Consider the following 12,110-nt stretch of genomic DNA (forward strand, 5'->3'; position numbering starts at 1 on the left):
TTGACCCTTAGGGACATTAGAGAGCCACAGCTTAAAGTGACAGCTATCACAGTTAATATAGCTGTTCACGTCAACAGTTTTGAAGTAGGTGCTTGTCATGATCTTATTATTTTTAATAAAAATCATTAGATCCAAGAAATGCACTTCTTGGTTACTGATCTCAGAGGTAAGTTTTATGCCCCAAGAGTTGGCATTGAGATGGGCCAAAAAATCATTAAAGGAACACTATAGTCACCTAAATTACTTTAGCTAAATAAAGCAGTTTTAGTGTATAGATCATTCCCCTGCAATTTCACTGCTCAATTCACTGTCATTTAGGAGTTAAATCACTTCGTTTCTGTTTATGCAGCCCTAGCCACACCTCCCCTGGCTATGATTGACAGAGCCTGCATGAAAAAAAAACTGGTTTCACTTTCAAACAGATGTAATTTACCTTAAATAATTGTATCTCAATCTCTAAATTGAACTTTAATCACATACAGGAGGTTCTTGCAGGGTCTAGCAAGCTACTAACATAGCAGGGGATAAGAAAATCTTAATTAAACAGAACTTGCAATAAAGAAAGCCTAAATAGGGCTCTCTTTACAGGAAGTGTTTATGGAAGGCTGTGCAAGTCACATGCAGGGAGGTGTGACTAGGGTTCATACACAAAGGGATTTAACTCCTAAATGGCAGAGGATTGAGCAGTGAGGCTGCAGGGGGCATGTTCTATACACCAAAACTGCTTCATTAAGCTAAAGTTGTTCAGGTGACTATAGTGTCCCTTTAAGAGAGGGTAAGTCACCCTTCCAAATGAGGAAGATATCATCTATGTACCGCCTATAGAGGACCAAGTTCGCGCTCCAGCCATGCCCCGCATACACGTAAGAGAAAATAGACAATATTATCCTAGAAATATGTCCTAAGATAGAATACAAAATGCACATGACCCAAGATCTAAATACTATCACACTAGAGACAGATCACAAGAAAGATCATACACACACAAAAATAAATATGAGCCTTTGCGTAATATAGAAGAACCGTTTTTTTTAGGGGTTCCAAAAACCCTTATAAGACCTCCCCGTTCCCCTCTGAAAAGAAGACGTTCCTCTGGGGCAGAGGAACAAGAGGAGGAAAGGGGAAAAAGAAGAATAAGGAATGTGTAGATAGGGACAGCCAAAGAGAGGAACCAATAAAAAATTTTAATCTTTCAGATAAAACCTTAAATGAAAATCATATAAAAATATTAACTAAGGGATTCAAATTTGCCCCCAGTTGCAATATTAATAAATTTGATACGTTTATGGACCTTAACAGATTAATGCGAAAATTATGCCTCAAAATTTTTTTTGCCACTAAGAGAGATCAAGAACCTGCCACATTGGAGTTAGAAGGGTTTAAACATACTGATTTAAGACCTAAATCTTCTTTTTTTCCCTCATTATTTAAAAACAGCTAGCATGAAAGCTTTTGAAAAAGCCTGTATTATTAACCTAAAAAAAATTAAACCTCTCTCTAAGTTCCAACAAAATCTTACATGGGGCGAGAGAAAGGCCTTAGAGGATCTTAGGAAGGATGAAAAAATCATCATCAAACCGGCCGATAAAGGGGGGGGGGGGGGGGTGGTCATTATGAACAGGGAATTTTATATAGAGGAAATTTATAATCAACTTAAAGAGGAGACCACATATGGCAAACTTTCTACCAACCCAGAACCCAATATTAAAAAAGCTCTTAATACATTCTTGAACCAGGGAGTGGAGGAAGGTGTCTTGAACCAGGACGAATATAAATTCTTAAATATGGATAAGTCTGTTATCCCAGTAATTTATATTCTGCCCAAGATGCACAAAGACCCGGTACATCCCCCAGGTCGACCTATAGTGGCAGGGGTGGATTCGCTTCTTTCACCCCTGTCCCACTATATAGATACTTTTTTGCAACCTATAGTGGTCAGTACCCGTGCGTACTTGAAAGATTCTATTCACGTTCTCCAAACACTACAGGAGATCACTTGGTCAGAGGAATATTTTTTAGTGACCAGTGATGTGAGTAGTTTATACACTATTATAGAACACCAGAAAGGTTGTGAAGCAGTGGAATTTTTCTTGAGAAAAACCTGAATCCTTTAGGGAACAACAGATCAAATTTATCATTGGGGGCATTTCTATGATTTTACAGAACAATTTCTTTTGGTTTGAGGATAATTTTTATATTCAAAGGAGGGGTACCACCATGGGGACCAAGTTCGCGCCCAGCTATGCCAATTTGTTTATGGCATACTGGGAAGACTCTTACGTGTATGCGGGGCATGGCTGGAGCGCGAACTTGGTCCTCTATGGGCGGTACATAGATGATATCTTCCTCATTTGGAAGGGTGACTTACCCTCTCTTAATGATTTTTTGGCCCATCTCAATGCCAACTCTTGGGGCATAAAACTTACCTCTGAGATCAGTAACCAAGAAGTGCATTTCTTGGATCTAAGGATTTTTATTAAAAATAATAAGATCATGACAAGCACCTACTTCAAAACTGTTGACGTGAACAGCTATATTAACTGTGATAGCTGTCACTTTAAGCCGTTGCTCTCTAATGTCCCTAAGGGTCAATTCATCAGACTTAAACGCAATTGCACTGAGGAAGACATGTTTTTAGATCAATCCGAATTTTTAAAGAAACAGTTCATTCAAAAAGGGTATGAGAGAGATGCCATAGAAGAACAATTTAAAGTAGTACATACTAAGCCTAGAGAAGAATTCCTAACGTATAAAAAGAGGAATAATGATACCAGAGAAGAAAGAGTTTCTTTTATTTGTGATTTTAATTCCCAGAGCCACTCTTTTCATAAAATTTTAAAAAAGCACTGGCACATTTTAAAACAAAAGGAGGACTTACATTCTTTTTTAGGAGATAAACCACGGGTAATATACAGAGGCGCTAATAATTTTAAAAATATTTAACCCATAGCTATATACCCAAAGAAATAGGGTCAAATAAAGATGTGCATGGAAATACCCTTAGAGGTTTTTATAATTGTGGAAACTGTAGGGCTTGTAAAATCAGTAGAATTTTAACTAGAAAAACAGAAAAATTCCAGTCTACCATAACCAAAAAGGAATATAGTGTCAAAGAATTCATAACCTGTAGTTCCAATAACATCATCTATTTATTAACATGTATATGCGGTTTGCAATACGTGGGGCGAACTATCCGACCATTAAAAACTAGAATCGGTGAACATCTAAGAAATATACAGAATGGGGTTCTAACCCATTCTGTATCGGCTCATACCCACCAAAAACATAATGGAGATGTAAAAGCACTGCACTTTATGGGAATTCAGAAAGTTTTAAAACCTTGGAGAGGGGGTTACCATCTGAAGATCCTTAATAAAACAGAAATGAGATGGATCTTCGATCTGGAAACCCTCTCTCCTCAGGGGTTAAATATTGACTTTGACATGTATAATTATATTTAGCTTTAAGGTTTGCACTATATATATATCAGACACTTTTACTTTTTATATGTGGCTATTTTTACCACTATTTTATCTATATTTTTTTCTCCCTATGGACTGTTTGTTATTAACTTTTATGGACTGAGCTGTGATTACCACAGTTTTTTGCATTCAGAGACTGTATCTACGATCTGTGGAACGCATGGAGAGTGTGATTGGCCATCCGTGGAACGCAAAGAAACCCGGAAGTGAACTCGGCCGACGCAAAGCACCGAAAACCGGAAGTAAAACAGCCGCGATTATAGAAGATCTAAAAGGGAAACGAGCATATCCACCGCTGATTGGCTGTTGGGCGAAGGGGGCGGGTTGGAAGTACCCGTTTCCCGCGCTATTTTTCATTTAAATGTATTTTGAAGCTTGTAATGTATTGCTGCACCTGAGGAAGACGACCTAGTTCGTCGAAACGCGTTGTGCTTTTGGTATCTACCTGTGAACGGCATCAATATTACTTGAATGTAAGATTTTTATATTTTTCTACCAATAAATGTGTATATTGAATACCTAATTGGTGTGCCTGTTCTACACTATTTATTTTGAGGAACAAGCTTCAAACAAAGGAACACCTTTGGGATTACCACCTATTAACACCATCACCCAATACAGAGTTTCAGAGATGGGATATACTACAGAATTTTACCATATTTGACTTCTGGCTACCCTCTGATCCTGTATATACTTGGGGTATATATATGTGTGTTTTTTGATTGGGTATATACACCACCACAGTGCATGTATTGTATTTCATTTTGTGGTATTTACAATTAGCGCTGCATACTATTTTATCTATTTTTTCACTGTTGTATTGTGGGATTTAGTGATTATTCCCATTAAGTGTGTCCTAGCCGCTTCTTATATACTGCTTTTCTTATATACTGCTTTTTTTTTACTCTATACTGCTTTTCACCTTAGTAATAATAATAATAATGTGGGGATAGAGGGTATGAGGAAAATATAGGGTGGGCCAAAATGAGTAGGTTTTGAGGAGTCAATAACTTTGTTTTTAACAAACCAATTCCAATGATATTACATAAATGAATGCTTAAGGTATAGAGATATTTTTGCCTAGGTCGGGCTCCTTCGATCACATTGCTCGTTACATTAATGTTTAAGGCTCTAGTGCTCACATTTCTGCATGGATAGTCTCCTTGAGCTGATCTTTGTGGCCCCATCCTGCTGTAACCACATTTAAGGACGATTTTCCACTACAGGACGTAAAACATTTTTCAATCATATCCCGATATTTCACACCAATAAAATTGTATTATTTTTACTTTTAGTTCCTTTGTGAAATTATCCATGATGAATCTCCCAAGACTCATAAGTTATAATATGTACCTGTGATGTAGAATTATTAAAAATCTTTATTGTACTTGTATTGAATTATTGTACTAACTCCATTTTAACTTCATACTGTGACAAATCCTCCATTTTGTCCTCCTAACCTGACTTCTTCATTCCTCCATTTTGTCCTCATAACCTAACTTCTTCATTTTAAAACTACATTACATGACAGAATTTCCCAGCACATCTAACAATGGACAAAGACTGTATTTTCTATAAAGACATGACTAACTCAGGAACTGCTGACTTTCCCCTAACTCGCAACATAGTATAATTTGAAGGCCATGAGAACACAGTAGTAATGAAATGTTCTATTCATAAGAGACCTTGCACCTGGCCACGAGATCTGAGATCACTGACCGTGTAAAATGACGCTCCAGACCCCCTTGTCCCCACCCGTGTCCAAAAGAATACCACCTCTTGGTGGGTGGACACGGGACTAACCACTTAGTTTTTGAGCCAATTAATTATACTGATAGGTGGACACTAATTCAGACACTTAACAATTAACCCAATTAATGATGTTTATTCACTAATATATTGATAATCAATGATGACGTAAAATGCTTTGCTTCACTTGCCAATAAATTTTCTCGAAGTTATTTTAACCTGAACTCCGTTGATACCGGAGAAACTGACGGAAGCCAAGCACAGAGAGATGGACACAGGTTTCTTCAGGAAGGAAGAGATTCTTTATTGGATCACCGATCGGGACTCAGAGGGACTAGCGTCACCAAAATACAGCAAATTCTGAGCCCCGGACAATAGTGCAGGCTCCTTATATAGGCATATAACTCCTCCCATATTAAGCTCCACCCGCACATTCCCTTGACCAATCAACACAAATAAGAATTAACTTCCTGTTTGACCGCATGGCTTGTCCAGCACAATGGAGGAGGGGGAATACTACATCCTGTATTCTCGCACATGCTCCGTACACTACTGATCGTATCTTGCCTCGTGCAACCAACTGATCGATACGTCAGCATATGCACGTACACATGCCACGTGGTAATCTCGGCCTACTAAATTTATTTTTACCGAGATTCCACCACATTCCCCCCTTTGATGCCTCTTGATATTTTACAATTACTTGAGGCATCACATAACCTTAGTTTGCATACACCGCAAGTTACCTTGAACCAGACCAGACTTATCTTACGATGTGAATCTTCAACATTCATCTTCTTGCATTGGTTCTCCCTGATCTAGAGCCTTATATTTATAAATCGCCATTATCTGTGCAGCAGCCTTCCTCTCTGCTATACTTCCTATCAGGCTTTGCACAGACCTAACTACCAGGGGTATAAGACACGGTAGGAGTAGACACAACAGTAAAATCAGTAGGATTCCACCTACCACTGCCTTAAGCCCTCCAAACCATTCATACCAGCTACCAAACCAACTACTTGGATTGTACCCTTTCCATACCTGAGTAGGCACATGCGCTAGTTTAACCATATGGCTAGTAAGCTCAGCTATTGCTTGCCCTTCGTCGTCTATTTGAAGACAGCAATTGCTTAGGTTAAACTTCCCACATACACCTCCCTCTACTGCCAAAAGGTAATCCAAGGCTAATCTATTTTGGTAGACTGCTGTCCTCATCCTGGTGTTATGCTTCGCTAGAAGATTGAGCGCTTGTGATGTCTCATTAGTGATAATCTCAACCACCGCCTGTAATCTTATAATACGGTTGAGCATATAAATAGGGGTTCTATAACCAAAGGTACCATCCTCAGCCCACGTGGCTGGCCCATAATAGTCTATGATACGCTGGGGAGGCCATTCATTATCTTCCCAGGTGCCTATCTCTATGGGTCCCCTTTTCTTCCTATGATTCACATCATACACTTTAACACCTAAAGTCTCACCTGTTTCAATCGGTAACAAGAAGAAGGATGGTTTGAGCATACCCAACACACATGCCCCTTCCCAGTCCTGTGGCAGCTCCGAATAGGCTTTCTTACCACAGATCCAGTACAAATTTGCTGGGGCTCTCCAGGTAGATGTGATGGATAGATCAAACCACACATCCTTTAAATTGGCATATCTAGCAAACGGGTTAGATGGTTCTGAGACATTTGAAGCCGACCACCAAGTTGTATTCTTTGTATCATCATCATAAGCTTTTTGCCCTAGACAAGTTAATTCTCCTACAGAGGTATTATACATTATTCCTTTCCTTGCTATGCAAACATAACCTATGATGGAGGTCTTTAATCTCCACTCAGATTTACCTCTAACACTCATATGATAATCGGCTTGTGTAGATATTAGTTGGTCAACTGCCTCAGAACCGGACATTACCTCCTTTGCTTCCCAAGGCCATTGGTCTCCCATGTTAGTACCTCCACACACATAGCAGTTGGTAACATTAAGACTACCGGCAATACTTTCAGCTAAATCGATGAACAGGTTTTTAGCGTTATGGGGGATCTTATTATCTATGCTCATCTCTTCATAAAAGGAATGATATACTTGATGAGTCTGGGAGGATACCGTATCAGTCTCTATCCCTATAAACAATAATGTCCCAGGATCTAAACCCGTCCCGTATATCTGAAACCCAAATAAATTTCCATACTTATCTAAGAACTTGTCAGGGTTATTAATAAGTATATGGACTGGGTTACATTCCATAGACTTACAATATGGGCTAGTCGGCAACTTAGTCACTATCATGTCTTTATCTACTGTCTGTCCCCAAGTCGCCCACCCCACACAAGACCAGTATGGACAGAAGTTATAGTCTTTATTTGGGCATCTAGGACTCACATATTTATTTTTGCTACTGGGACAAATGTATTTATCGTTAGACCCATACGTCCTCTCCCATCTAAGATCCCCACATACATTCCACGGCTTTCTACCACTCGATATCGCTTTGCACGCATCAAATAGCAGAACACCCGAAGAATGTACGGATTCTAACACCGTCTTATTAATTAGGGTCCCCTGAGGATCTCCATTCCTGAGAGTCAACCAAATTGTACGAGGTTGATACTCTGGACTGAAACACTTAGGTTCTCCTACTCCTAAATGGCACACACTATAATCTATATTTAAGTATCTACATCTTGATACCTCTCCTTTACATTCGTATTGTGAATGCCAAATTAGGGTTTGGGAAATATGGTTACCTGTTCTCGTAGTCTTAATGCATACCTCACAGCTAGGAGTGTCGGTACCTCTACCTTCCTGAATATAAAAACACATGTAAATAAACACAATCAAAAGCACATCTTTCGCCGTCATCCTCAGTCTTCGTCCGTGCGATGGAACCTCAGCTTCCAGGATGTGAGGGCTGCAGGGAATGGAGTTCTGCTCGTCTTCACAGGTGTCCCTTCGGGACTTTCCTGGCTTATACACTATGTGATGGTAAGCGGACAGGCTTTATTATGGCCTTCTCACTCACACCTGTAACAATAAAATTTGTAATCCACAATAATTCCTCGTTACTCCGACTGAGTAGTGCGTTTCAACCGGATCTTGCAGGGATTCTCTGGATCTGCTGTAACTTGCCAAGAATCGACTGCTGCTGGTTTAACCCTGGAGTGATGTATCCACGGAGTCACTTCTGCTACTTTTATCGCTGTAGGGGTAGACAAAAGAACAACATAAGGACCTCTCCACTTGGGCCCTAACGGTACATTATTCCACTCTTTAATCCACACTTGGTCTCCTGGATGATAATTATGAACAGGGGGATAAATATTCACAGGTAATCTATCTTGTACCCATTTCTGCACCTCCTCCATAGTCTTACCCAACTCTACAACCTGCTGCCGGGTAATTCCTTCTCCCAACTGACTCAAATGCCCCCTTAAGTTACCAAGTACGGGAGGTGGTCGCCCATACATAATTTCAAAAGGAGAGAGGCCCATCCTTCTGGTAGGGGTACTGCGGATTCGCAATAGAGCTATAGGTAAGAGAACGTTCCACTTAAGTTGGGTTTCCTGACACATTTTAGCCAACTGGTTCTTTATAGTTCTATTCATTCTCTCTACCTTACCAGAACTCTGGGGTCTATATGCAGTATGAAGCCTCCACTTTATACCAAGCATATGAGTCAGTTGTTGTAGGCACTGGTGAACAAAAGCTGGACCATTGTCCGATCCTATAGAACAGGGTAGTCCATATCGGGGTATTATTTCTCGTAGCAGGAATCTCACAACTTCTCCTGCTTTCTCTGTACGAGTAGGACATGCTTCTACCCAGCCTGAATAGGTGCACACAATTACCAGAAGGTAACAATGTCCACCCGATTTAGGCATCACTGTAAAGTCTATTTGTAGATCGGACATGGGGAGTCCCCCCATAAACTGGACTCCTGGTGGCTTTACTGGTCCTTGTCTTGCATTATTCTTAGCACACGTTACACATCTGCGTACAATGGCCTGAGTCAAGTTGGACAATCTTGGTATGTAGAAATGTTTCCGGAGAGATTCTTCAGTACTGTCTCTCCCAGAATGTGTCCCGTTGTGATAATTTTGGACAATTTGGGCAGACTAGATGGGCCGAATGGTTCTTATCTGCCGTCACATTCTATGTTTCTAATTTCTACCGCTAGCGATGCTGGTATAACTATTCTTCCATCTTCTAGCTGATACCACTTGTTCTCCAGATACTTTCCCGGTTCAGTCTTTAACCACTCCTCTTCTTGAGTTGTATAAACTGGAGTCCATTGAGACAGTGGGGTTGGTATTAGAGCAGCTATATGCCCCACATACTCCTGTCTTCCTGATTCAGCAGCACGCTTAGCTGCACTATCTGCCATCCGATTTCCCTTAGTTACATCACCATCTCCTCTCAGATGCGCTCGACAATGTATGATACCGACTTCTTTCGGCTCCCACACTGCTTCCAATAGTTGTAGGATTTCAGCTGCGTACTTGATTTCTTTGCCTTCTGAATTCAGTAGTCCTCTTTCTTTATACAAAGCTCCGTGGGCATGAGTGGTTAAAAACGCATACTTAGAGTCCGTATAGATGTTTACTTTTAAACCTTCAGCCAATTGTAACGCTCGTGTTAGTGCTATTAATTCTGCCTTTTGTGCTGATGTTCCTTTTGCCAGTGGCCGAGCTTCTATCACCTTGTCTATTGTTGTCACTGCATATCCTGCATAGCGGATCCCTTCTTTTACATAACTACTGCCGTCGGTATAATATTGAACATCGGGGTTCTGGATGGGAAAATCACGAAGATCTGGTCTACTTGAAAATACTTCATCCATTACTTCCAAACAATCATGTTGACTTTCAGTAGGTTGTGGCAAAAGGGTAGCTGGATTTAAGGTGTTTACAGTCTCTAAATGCACTCTTGGGTTTTCACACAACATTGCTTGATACTTGGTCATACGGCTGTTACTAAACCAATGATTTCCTTTGTAATCCAACAACGTCTGTACTGCATGTGGGACTCGTACATAAAGTTCTTGACCCAGAGTGAGTTTATCGGCTTCAGCTACTAGCAGGGCGGCTGCAGCTACGGCTCTTAGACAAGGTGGAAGTCCGCTGGCCACTGCATCCAGTTGCTTAGACATGTAGGCAACAGGTCTTTGCCATGATCCCAAGTACTGTGTCAATACTCCCACAGCCATTCTTCTTTGCTCGTGTACATATAAGTAGAATGGTCGTGTGTGATCAGGTAGACCTAATGCTGGGGCACTCATCAAAGCCTTCTTCACATCTTCAAATGCCGTTTGCTGTTCTTGGGTCCATAAGAAGGGGTCGTGCTCTGTACCTTTGATAGCTGCGTACAGAGGTTTTGCTAGTATCGCATAGCTGGGAATCCATATCCTACAGAAGCCTGCTGCTCCCAAGAATTCTCGCACTTGTCTTCTATTCTTGGGTATTGGTATTTGGCAGACAGCTTCTTTTCTCTCTGGCCCCATAATTCTTTGACCTTCAGAGATATGGAATCCCAGATACTTGACAGTTGGCAAACACAACTGAGCCTTCTTTCTAGACACCTTGTATCCTGCCTTCCAGAGAATGTGTAGTAGATCGTGCGTTGCTTGCTGACAGATTTCTTTTGTAACTGCTGCTATCAACAAGTCATCTACATATTGTAACAAGACACACTCTCCTGGGATGGACTCGAAATCCAGTAGATCTTGACTTAAGGCTGAGCCAAATAGGGTAGGTGAATTTTTAAACCCTTGGGGCAGTCTTGTCCAAGTCATTTGGCGTTTTGAGCCCGTTACAGCGTTCTCCCATTGGAAAGCGAAAATACATTGACTTTCTGCGGCAATTCGGAGGCAAAAGAAGGCATCTTTGAGATCTAAGACTGTGAAGTAAGTAGCCCCGCCCGGAATTAAAGCAAGCAGGTTATATGGATTGGGTACAACTGGATGTATACTAACAACCGCATCATTGACTGCTCTTAAGTCCTGTACAGGTCGATACTCATCTGTACCGGGCTTTTGAACAGGCAGCAATGGGGTGTTCCAGGGGGAAGTACAGAATTTTAGGATACCATACCGTATGAACTTATCCAGATAGGATTGGATGTTCTTCTTAGCCTTCTGCGGAATGTGATATTGTCTTAGGCTCACTGGATAAACCCCATGTTTCAGTTCAATTTTTATTGGTGGAATATTGCGGGCCAGTCCTGGTGGGTTGTTCTCTGCCCAAACTCCTGGTATGTTAAATAATGTCTCATCACTCCTAGGGTTTTGGCTAGTCAACACTGTATAAAGTCGCCACTCTTCTTCCTTTGGTACGGATAAAGTCATAATACCTGAAGGTCCATTAAACTTCAAAGATGTTGTTCCATTTGGTAGGAACGTAATCTGCGCTTGTAATTTTGATAGCATATCACGTCCCAGCAATTGGACTGGACATTCAGGCATATAAAGGAATTGGTGTTTTACTACGTGGCCTCCCAATGTACAGAGTCGACTTTTAAGAACCGGTCTTTCAGCACTTCTTCCAGTTGCTCCTATCACAGTAATAGTCCTTCCAGATGGAGGAGCAACTAGATTAGTCACCACTGAATGTTCAGCACCAGTGTCGATCATGAACGCACTCCTTTTCCCCCCTATTGATACATCGACCATAGGCTCCGCTCGACCAAGGGGGATGGAGCCCGGTCGGTATCAATAGTCCTCCATGACCGTGTCAGCCAATCCTACGAAGTCCCTACCTTCTCTATCGCGGGACCTTTGCGCTGCTGGAATATACCTGTCTTCCCTAACACTTCCTCTGTTCCCATTACTCCCTCTATAACCATTACTCCCTCCGGGGCCTCCTCTACCTCTCGCTCTGC

The sequence above is a fragment of the Pelobates fuscus genome, chromosome 3 (assembly GCF_036172605.1).
Source record: "Pelobates fuscus isolate aPelFus1 chromosome 3, aPelFus1.pri, whole genome shotgun sequence".
Classification (NCBI taxonomy): Eukaryota; Metazoa; Chordata; class Amphibia; order Anura; family Pelobatidae; genus Pelobates; species Pelobates fuscus.